Here is a 12050-nt window from a genome sequence, read left to right as displayed (position 1 = left end):
TTCGTGTCCAAGAAGCAGTGCCCAGGAATTCTCCCATGCTAAGGAAGAAGGGACGCCCCCCTTCTTTGTGTCGCACACAACCATCTCAAAATCACTGGTGGTTTTTTTCCTTTGTCGCACAAGAGAAGTTAGTTATTCATCAGTGGTTATAGGTCCCCTTCTTAGATATTTGATGCCTCCTACAACTGATCAAATATCTAAATTGGCCAGGACACTCAACCTTATCCAAAAAGAAAATGCAAGAAAGAATAGACGTGCATCCGCGCATCCTCTCTTCTCTCATGCGCACAAAAGAGGGCAGAAACATTTAACACCTCTTTTTTCTTCTCTTGGTTGGCCACTTTATAAGAGAGAGAGTCTCAGGTATTTTGGACTCTTTGGATCACATTCAATCTGGCTCAAATTTGATCTGATTCGAACATGATTTGAACCAAACTTAAAGAGCCTATCAATCCTAATCTAATTAGGATTCTGGTCCCAGTCTAACATGGACTTTTAACTCAATCAAGTCTAATTAAATTAGATCTAATCTAAAATTAATTAGCACTTAAATTCAACCTCTCATAAAACTCTTAGATCATTGATCAGATCATTATTATCTCCGAAATTAAATCTAAACCTTATGTCCAGTACTAGCTAGACATAGTCAATTGTTTAATCCCATATGATCTTTAACTTAATTCTCAATTAAGCTAATCTATTCGTTCAATCAAGTTACATACTTCTAAATTGGACTCATAGACTTAGGTCAAATCTTTTCTATTTTACTTGACTTTTGTGCGTGATGTCATAAGTTTGAACACTAAGCCGGTAACATAGAAACTACTTTTTGTACTAATCGAAGTTACCATCTAGCTGTTAGATGTATGCTTTAGAAGTCAGATTGACTGACACCTGTAAAATACTTTTAAGACATAATTTATAATTTGATATTGATATTAAAAAAATTAGATTATTTTCATTCACATTGTGTTTAATAGTTTCTGTGAATTGTCTATTAGGTTAATGGGTAAGATAATACATATTCTCAAAGAGTTAAGAATTTGAGACATGTGCTAATCTTAGTTAACTCATAAATTATTCTCAATCATAGAATCATCATGGAGATGATGATTGATCCGGAAGATTGATGTACGATCGCTTCTTTCAGATAGATGAGCCTTGAATCTATGGTGTGGAGACATCAGAGCGATAATACAAATGCTTGTTAAGAATAAGGGTACTAAGCATGATCATTTACGAATAGTCATAAGGATATCTATCTTTTTGTCAGTGACATGTTTATTACTATGGTTGTGTATTTAGTTCTCTGATCTGAGGTGCATCGGTAGTTCACCTTGAGGGTGCTGTAGTTTGACTATACCATAACTAGATCTTCTAGCCACACGGAGCTTTGAGGTATGAGCTTTGAGGTATATGTTGGCTATAGTATATTCATTGTAAAAATTAGATTGTATCAAGATGAAATCTATCAACCTCGATAGAGGAGGAGCAGTCCTATGTAGATCATGAGATTGAGTCCAAAAGCCCATGACCATGGTAGTGTGAAAGATAGAAAGAAGATTCTATTGGGTTTTACATTAGACTTGAATCGATTTATTCTATCATATGACAGATATGAGATTTGATGAGTTTACCTTGACCTCAATTTTATCAAAACTCGTGATAGAAGAATCAAATCACACAATAACTATGCCTGAAGGTTCATCCTTCAATTCTGCTGGATTGCTACTACATACTGCTAGGTATCAATAGTAGATTGTGGGACTAATTAGAATTATTTTGATGATTAATAATTCTAATTGATTGAATTGAAAAGAGTTTCGATCCATCGAAAAGAGTTTCGATCCATCGAAAAGAGTTTCGATGATATTGATGATAGAGATCATGACATATCCCATTATCAGATAGAATTGGATCTATGGGGTCACACAAACAAGGATTTTGGTCTTGGATTACACAATTAGGCTAAGTGTAGTCCAATTGGGTTAGGAGCTATTGAGTCCTAGCTTTGGGCTTAAAGAAACCATGCAAGCACATGGTTAAACCCATTTTCTCCTTCTTAATTTTGGATCCTATTAGATAGGACTTAATCAATTTGGTACAAGCTCCAATTGAGTTCCAAATGTTGGTTCACCCAAGTTCAAATTTGATCGAATTAGGTTAGGTTTGTGGGGGTGCCAAATGTTGGTGCCATCCAATGCTGTTCGGTCAAGTAATGGGGCGCACCCACATGGATTGGATCCATGTATGTGTCACCCAAATTAGATAAGGAAGAAAGAGAGGGATAAGCCTCATCCACTAGTAGATGAGGATAAGAGATTTGATCTTCTTTGAATTCAAATTCAGATTTGAATTCAATTTCGAATTTAAAATCGTTTAAATTCGAATCGGAAGTGGATTGGAATGAGACGACAATAATCTTATCCTATCTCCATGTGAATCTGAATTTCTCATTGGTTTTATGCAATAAAACAAAAGAGAAATCAGATTGGGGTGGACCTAGGAGAGTCTTTCTATTTTAAGGCATCTAATCTAATCAGATTCCTATAAAAAGGGATTCTTTTTGATCGATCAAAGGGGTTACAGCCAATAGATCATTTTTTATTCCTCTGTTCCTCCTTTCCATGCCTCCTCTCTCTTCTATCTCTAATATCTATCCCTCTTCCACATCCAAAGATATTGGACGAGCCATTTGGTGGGTTTAAAGTGTTGAACTCCATCAGTTTTATGTGAAGAGTTGAAAAGGCTAAGATCAAGGGCTGATCGAAGTTCTGTCGGCGATCAGATTTGAATCTGATCAAGGAGCTTATAATTCTACCTAGGAGTAGGCAAATTGATTGAGGAGAAGGTATTCTAGATCAAGCTCGAGTGGATATCTGTAGAGGTCGGGTACGTATGCGGCTCCACAGCGAACCTCAGAGATCATCGGATCATCAAATGCGGAGATCATCTACCCACGTACGGTGTTGAGATCATCTCCTATCATTTGTATGCTATTTTATATTTATATACTATTATAAATAGTTATTAATCTGATTTAAAACTATGTCTTGTGTGCTGAATCAGATCAAAAAAATTTTGAATTCTACTATCTCTGATCCGAATCGATCCAGTGCACCACACGATCCTTCAACTGATATCAGAGTCAGATTGTTTGGATCTTAGATCTAAATTAGATTAGATCTATTTTAGATGTGATTTAAAGAGTGATCAGATCTAAAAATATTTAGATTAGATCTAAATATTGCATGTTGAGTTAGATCTAAAATTATTTTAGATTTAAATTCAGCATGTTGTAAACTAGATCTTTTTTTGATATATATGATATATCCATAGATCTATTTTATTGTCTGAGTAGTCTGGCACTCGAAATGAATGTACCATCAAATCATCCGATCATAAGAGCAAGTAAGATTTAAAGATCCTCTCATCCCATTTGATGTAGTGCTCTTATGGTGTGTAGGGGTGCCATGTAAATACATCTATGAGAAGAACTGCGAAAAGGTAAAACTTATTTTCTTGTAAAACCCTAGATCCAAAAATCCTAAATTTTGATGCATGATTAAATTATTTAGTTTTTAAAATTATTTTAATTACTAAATTAGAACTTTGGTTATGCATGGATTGCAAGAAAATGTTGAAATCCTGAAGTCTGCTGCTGGCACACCTATTGGGTTGACTCAGTCCTTGTTTGAGTCGATCTAGTGCCCTGGTGGGTCGGCTCAGTATCCAACTGAGCCGACTAAATTTTTAGATCGAAGTCAATAGGATTTTTATTTGTCATACGTTAGTCGACTCAGTCCTTGAACTAAGCTGACTAAGTTCACTGAGTCGATCAATTCCAGGGTGAGTCAATCCAGTCCTGTGTACAGAATTTATATATGATACAATCTTAGTCTAAATTGTTTGGACATCTAATTAGGACCCATGGACTTAATTAAGAATTAAGAGATGAAATTAAATAGATCTAAAATTATGAATTCAAGATCTAAGTCAATTTCATAAATCATGGGTCAAGGGTGTGGGTGGCTCAATTAGGTCTAGTGGGAGTGATTGATCAAACCGACTCAATAGTTGACTAGGTTTGGATCAAGAGTACTTCAGACCAATCTAATAATTGTAAGTTTGGTCAGATCGATTAACAACCATATATTATCGAACAATTTAAGACCTAATTCAGCTCAGTGGTTCGAGTCTGGATCAATAGATTAACTTAATCGATTCTAATCAACCAATTTGATGTCTAAGATAAGTATATAGATGGTGGTTCTTTAATTGGTTCTGTTATCTGACCTAACCAACTACGTTGGTGTCTAAAAAAAGCAACAAGGGGAACCCCACACATCCTAACTTATCTGGCTATTTTGAAAAATTAGTTTTTGTATTAGGTCAACTTATTGAACTCGAGCTAGCCCATGCCATTAGGTTAGTCATAACCATTATAACTAATTAAGGATGAGATCAGAACCAAATCTTTCTAATAAAATATTAAGTCTTGCAGTCTTTCACCGTTGTAGTTGTGCAGGCCCTTTTTGGGGTTGATTCTTTTCAGCAGGATACAGTGGTTCAGTTGCATCGGAAAGATGCAACCATGACTATTAGGCATGAGATGCTGTAGATTGGAGATGAGATTGGGCTCAATATTTTGGATATAGTGAGAGTTCCAATGATGGATCCATTTCGCGCAAATGGTGGGTCTGACTTAACTTAGTAGTGGACCAATATTCTGGATACAATGAGGCTCATGAATTAGAGACCGAAGTTGACTACAACGTGTTTGGAGAAACACTGGACAAGAGTTGTCCACTTATTAATTGACCCAGTACTAATAACTATTAGGTGAGGTGGTGAGTCAATTGAAGAGACCGCAGCATCCACTTAAGACTCTTAAACATGGAGGTCTTCGCTTCTCTTCCAAGGAAGTGTGGGGAATCGAAAAAATAGTGGGAGCCCTATTGTATTTTAAAAATAAAATCTCTAAAATAAATTGATTAAGTTAATTACAAAATCTAACTAGAAATTTTAGCTCTCGGCAGGAATAATGTCTGCTTTAAATCTTCTAGCCAGAATACTAAAAACCAATAGGTTGACCAAACCAAATTTTAAAGATTGGCTTTAAAACTTGAAAATAATTTTGAGTATCAAAAAATTGGCCTATGTCCTTGACCAGGACCTTCCCCTTCTCACAGTCCGATCGACCGTTGATCAGAGAGCATCTCATGAGAAGTGGTTGGATGATGACAACAAAAGTGCTATATGTTGGCATCAATGTCTAATGAATTGCAACGCCAACACGAGGATATGACTACTGCCAGACAGATGCCGACTCACCTATAAGAGTTGTTTGGTGAGCAGAGCCGTGCAGCTCGCTTCGAAGTGTCGATATCATTGGATCATCGAGTCAGAGACCGATGATGCCAGTAAGATTGGTACATCCTATGTATGCTCGATGGAGAGGATAATTGATCTCACAATCACTTGTGTGGTGATCTAATACAAGGATGTAGGTGCTTATTAGAAAATAAGTTCACTGAACTAATCTACAGGGAGAACATCTGATGGAGTCTTATAGCATGTCGACAGATGGTTCTCCAGTGAGAGTGGTGTAAGTGATTCTTTGACCTGAGATCATCATGGCATCTTATGTATATAGATCCTTACTTTGTTTTATTCCCTAACATGTCATTTTGAGATGTGTCTGGGATATTCTGGATTTGATGAAGTGTGCATGGAGATTGTGAGTGGTCAATATAGAATCGATCACTCCTTGTAGGAGGAGAGAATATCTGATATGATCTCATAGGATAATGACTAAGAATCTCTGGCTAGAGCAAAGATGAACAGTGAAAATTTTTTTTACTGATTTATTAATCCAGTTGTCATCATCAGATCGAGATACATATGGATAGGTATTTGGGCTTGATATATTTTCATGCTCATGACCTATTTGGGATGTTATGTGATCAAAGGATTGAATTGCATGGTAACAAAATATGAAAGGATAATTTTGATATTTTTATCAAATTTCATATCTTTGGGTAGTCATGATACATTGCTAGACGTCAATCTTAACTTGTGGACTTACAAGAATTAAAAGAATTTAATTCAAAAATTAATTAAAAAGTATTTTGATTAATTGATGTCTTTGGGCTGACCTAATCAGATTAGATCATAAGTCTTAGTCCACTGCTGGCTAGATATGGAATCCAATGGGTCTCACACAATAAAAATTTGATCTTGATCTAATCTATTTAGATTTATTGTAAATCTTATGGATTAATTAAATTAGTAACACATGAATTAACCCAAATTTTCAATTTAGTTTGGTACAAAGGTATTTGTGCTAACCCCAAGCTTGATGCCTTGACCTAATAGGATTAGGTTTAATCTTTTGGTTTCCTGGTTTGGCTAGCCAATCTACTTGAAAGAGTTTCATCTGGAATCAACCTCTTCCATGCCACCACATGAAAGAAATAAAAAAGCCACGCCCCATTTATTTTGGCATTAAGAAGGAGAGTCCTTCTTAACAAAGTATCTTAAATTTCTTACTTATTTCCACACGTTCCTTTATTTCTCATGCCATCAGATGGTTCCTTGGGATATGTGGATGCAGAAGAGAAGGAAGAAACCTTCTCTGTGAAAGAACTCACATGCCAAAAAAATATTGGGACACTCATTTTTTGTACGATGAGAATGGAAGAGTCCATCTCTCATTAAACTCTTAACAAACCTTTCTTTCTCTTCATTTATTCCATGCTAATTCCTATGGATGGTGGCATCAGATGATGCCTTAGTAGGTGGGCATAGAGGAGAGTCCTTCTACTAGTTAAATACCTAACGAACTCCTTTATTAGGAATTAATTCATCGGAGAAAACCAAGTGACGCCAATAGTTGGTGTCCCTCGATGGCGCCCTTTTATTCCTTATAAAAGGGATGCCTCTTATGTGATAAAAAAGAAATTTTCTCTAGTTGTTAGGCATGAGAATGAGGAAGAAAATATAGAAAAAATTTAAAGAAAAAGACAAGAAAAAAAGAGAAAAAAAAAATAGAAAGGATGGTAAGAGAGAAATGGAAAGCAAAGGGTTGCTTGTCCTAAGATTTGGACTTTCCAAGTGTTGGAGTTCTAAACCTGATTTGGGTGGTAAGTTCTTGTAAGGAATGATTTCTAGTATGGTTCTAGTGGAGGATTCGAAGGTATACTAGTAGTGGTGCAATCTGTTCTTGAGAAGAATGATCGACAGTGGACTTATGAAGATGGCTGTAGCACTACGTCAAATTGGAAAGGATCCTGATCTGTCCCGTGTGGATCACCGTTGGAGGGCTTCTACTTTGAAGCCTTATGGAGATCATTCTATTACCAGATCTTCATCTTCATTTTTGGTGTATGACTTCTAATCTTTCATTAATATGCATACTGGAATTGTTTGATTGTCATCATCAAGGAGTTTCTAGGATTTGTGTTTTGGTAGTCATGTTTTAATTGTTAAAGCTTGTTTTTAGTAGTTGAATGCATATAAAAAAATTTAAAAATTATATTTCACTGCGTCACTTGAATCCAACAATGGTATCAGAGCTATCCTTGATTGAATCAATCGAACATCATATTATTATTGTGATATCGATTAGATCCAGTTTATATTATACCAAAATCAGATTTTCTGAATGAAGTTTAATTGATATTTTTGATGTATTCGGGAGGAATATCAGTCCATGATTAGACTTGGGTTTGAGTTTTCGTGGTCTTTAGACTTGTGAGATAAGATTAGGTTAGATCCTATGATCTGATTTTCTATGGAATTGTATATCTTATGCATGCGAGCACGGAGCCTTGAAATGATATATTGGATGTATATTGTCAAGACTTAGGATTCTTGCATGTGATGCATTCACCCAAGATCCAAAGAACCATGTCCAACAAGATCCGATTTCTCCTTTCAGATACACCATTATACTATGGTGTTCCAGGAGGAGTCCATTGAGAGAGAATCCCATTCTCCCCAAGATATGTCAGAAACTCATTGAAAAGGTATTCACCTCCTCGATCATATCGAAGAGTTTTAATACACTTTTCAGTTTATTTTTCTACCTCATTTCGGAATAGTTTGAACATTTCAAATGACTCCGACTTATGCTTCATTAAATAGACATACCCATACCTCGATAGGTCGTCTGTGAAGGTTATGAAGTAGAAATATCCACCTCTTGCACTTATGCTCATAGGTCCACATACATCAGAATGTACCAGACCCAAGAGTTCACTGGCTCGCTCACCTTTTTCAGTAAAAAGTGACTTGATCATTTTACCAAGAAGACAGGACTCACAGGTTGGAAGTGATTCACAATCACCTACTTCAAGAATTCCTTCTTGAGCCAACCTATTTATCCTGTTCTTATTGATATGTCCTAGCCTATAGTGCCAAAGGTAGACTTCTGACACATTATCTATTCTAAGGCATTTACCGGAGGTTTAAACCACATTAACAGGTTGTGATAGAAAGTAAATTCCATTATAAAGTTGTCCAATAAACATTGTAACACCATTCAAAATGATATTGCAAATATTTTCTTTTATTAAAAATTGATAATCGTTCATGGCCAAAAGGCCTACAGAAATAATATTTAATAAAAAGCTTGGACAATAGTGACATTCACTCAGAATTATATTTAGAGAATTGATTACAAGGTTCATGATTCCTAATGCTAGAACTGGAACTTTGCTTCCATCTCCAACGTTTAGGAACCTCTTATCTTCATCAAATTTTCTACTGACCTGCAGACCCTGCATCGAATTACAAATATGATAAGGACTTTCGGTATCCAATACCCAGGCAGTAGTATCATAAATGGAAAAGTTGTAAGGTGTTATCGTATAAGTACCTTGCTTCTTCTTTAGCCTGTTCGGGTCCAGTGAGGCAATGTATAGAGGACAGTTCCTCGTCCAGTGCCCCTGCTTCTTGCAAAAGAAGCACTCCACCTGGCTCTGGTCGGGCTTGTGCTTCTTGTTCTGACCCTGTGCAGACGTCCCAGCATGCAGCTGCACCTTCTTATTCTTCTTCTTCTTGTTCTTCTTCCCTTTCTTAATGGGTCGACGATCAGAAGAAGACCCTCCCACAACATTCACCGACTCCTTATGGAGCTGGTGATCCTTCTCAAAGTTCTACAGCAATCCCAACAAGCCGTGGTAGTTCACTGCAGGCTTTGTCATTCGAAAATGAGTAAGGAAGGGAAGGAAGTGTTGGGAATAGTGTCCCAAAGCCAATCGTCAGTCTGTTGACGGTCGTTCTCCTTTTGTATTAGTACATGAATTATAAATAAATAAAAGTTATTTTGATATTTTTTTATCACAAATGTTTCATCTTCTAATGAACTCCTGTGTTGTGGTGAAGTCCTTAGGACTATTTAGACTCGACAAAGGAGGATTTGTCGCTTAGTCCTTAAACCTGTTCGCGACTAAATGATACGTTGTTACCAAGGACGACAATGTTTATCGAGCATAGGTCGTTGTGTGCCATATGGGTTGGTTGTCCTCATAACCAAAGAGTGTGGAGACACTGGTATGGCATACAGATGAGATGTAATGGTACATCTGCACTGAACGTGACCGACTCCGGAGCTATTTCTGTTGTCAAGATTTGCTCCGATGGGATATAGGTATAAATGTCCCTCCGACCTGAGACCACCACGGTGACTTGCAAGCAACTCACTGCACTTAGACACTGGACTACCTGAATTTCTAATTCAGTGATGGAAGGCTGCTGGGTGTAGTCAAGTACTTGACTTGTCGGTGCGTGTGTCAAGATGGGATTGACCACTCCAGTTTAGGAGCTGTGTACAGTCGTGTTTCAATTTAGCAAAACCTTGGCCAGGGTAGTCCTAGTGAGGAGTCACAGGACTGTTTGAGTTGAACACGACTCGGATGTTCTAATCAGGGTTGACAGTTTAACCCCGAGTCGTCCTAAACACAGGGGTCAAAAGGGATGAATTATACGGTAACCATATTCACGTAGGTTCTAAATGTTGCGATTGCGACTATTCGATCTATCCGGTCATCGGGTACCATTGCTAGATGGTCACTTTGATTAGTACAGGAATTGGTTCCTGCGTTACTGGCTTAGGTTCGAACCTGCGGGGTCACACACATTAGAGGTTCCTTTCTGATCTGATTGCTAATTATGAGTCTTATGTGTCTGGGACTCTATGATTGAGAATTAGGATTCTCTAATCATGAGTTCCACACATTTTTGGTATCGGGGTCAAAATTTTGAATTTCAAATTTTGAATTTGAAATTTGAACTCTTCGATCAAGATTTCATATTGATGGACTTTGATACCCGATTGCCCATCAGATTTGGACTCAATAATTATGAGAGATTTTATTAGCAATTTGATCGCTAATTAACTCAATTTGATTGAGTAATTATTTTTGGATCAAGTCCAATTGAATTGGATTCAGTTGGGTTTGACCCGATTAGGTTAAGAGTTGACCTAATCATCGAGATGGTTTGGTCCCTGATTTGATCAGGGGTTGGGCTTAGTCAATTTTTGATTTGATTAAGATTTTATTGAGCCTAATTAAGCTTAATTAAGTTGGGTTTAATTTAATCTAATTGTGCTTAACCTATTTTGATTAGGTTGGTTCAATTAAGATCAAACCACCATTTGAATTTGAATCCCTGCACCACCTTAAATCTCTGCGCCCATTTGAATTTACGAGAAGAAACTTCTCATGAATTTTTTCTCACACAAAGCCCTTCTCACGCCCACTCTTGTGCGCCAATATTTGGATAAAGATGATTAGTTAGCCATTCAAATTCAAAGCATGTTTGAATTTGAATGGATCACTTATCTCTTGCGCATACATGACATTATCCACTTTAGCGCCCCACATCTCACACGAGAAAGAGTTTCTCGTGAAACCTTTCCACGCACAAAGCAGACTCGCACCTTCTCTTCTCACGCCCAAGTGGATAGGGATGTGTTGATTTTAGTTTGAATTCAAATTTGATTTGAATTCAAATGTGTAACCACTTGTCTTTATCCTCTCACGCAGATAAGACACATTTTGAACTGTTTTAAAAGAGATAGGGAGCTGGGGCGTGCGTAGAAAAATTTTGAGAAAGAAAGTGGGGTGTGAGGAAGCCTTGTGCATGAGATGAAGGCCCAAAACCTTCCGAGAGAAAAAGAAAGAAAAGAAAGAAAATTGGGTGCAGGGTTTTTGGTGTGTACCCTAGGGTTTCTACCTAGGGTTCGGAAAGTGAGATTGGTGTGCCACGAGTGTCGTGAGTCCACCAAATTTTAGAGAGAGATCCATCAGCCTCTCAACTAATTGTGCAGATGATCTGGAGCATTCGAGAAGTCGGCACACATCAATTGAAGGAGTTCGATCAACATCAGCCATCAAAAGGGTGAAATCACGAACTAGCATTCGTGAGGAGCCAATCAGACGGGAGCTTCGTGTGGATGATCCGCAGAGGCCAGATACTAGTGTGGCTGTGACGTGACGATCAGAGCTTTCTGACGGTGATCAAATTACGGTGATCGACTACCCACAAAAGGTGATGTGTTCTGAACATAGTACAGTAAAAAGTTTACTGTTTCAAATTTGAAGAAATCACGAACTAGCATTCGTGAGGAGCCAATCAGACGGGAGCTTCGTGTGGATGATCTGCAGAGGTCAGATACTAGTGTGGCTGCGATGTGACGATCAGAGCTCCCCGACGGTGATCAGATTACGGTGATCGACTACCCGCAAAAGGTGATGTATTCTGAACACAGTACAGTAAAAAGTTTACTGTTTCAAATTTAAATTTCAAATTTAAATGCATGCTGTTGTATCATATTTAGATCCTAGTGTAGGGTTAATTAATATTAATTAATGAAATTAATTAATAATTTCACTATAAAATAGTAATTTTGAAAAAATTTTAAAATTACCATTTTACCCCTGCACTGAATTTTCACTTTAGGAAGGACTTGGGTAGAGAATTAAGGATCGCATCCTTACCGAGCTACTCGTGCAAGAGAAAACCCAGTTCACTTAGGCTGT

Source organism: Elaeis guineensis, chromosome 13 (assembly GCF_000442705.2).
Source record: "Elaeis guineensis isolate ETL-2024a chromosome 13, EG11, whole genome shotgun sequence".
Lineage (NCBI taxonomy): Eukaryota > Viridiplantae > Streptophyta > Magnoliopsida > Arecales > Arecaceae > Elaeis > Elaeis guineensis.
The sequence above is the reverse complement of the archived record's forward strand: the minus strand, read 5'-3'. Positions refer to the sequence as shown.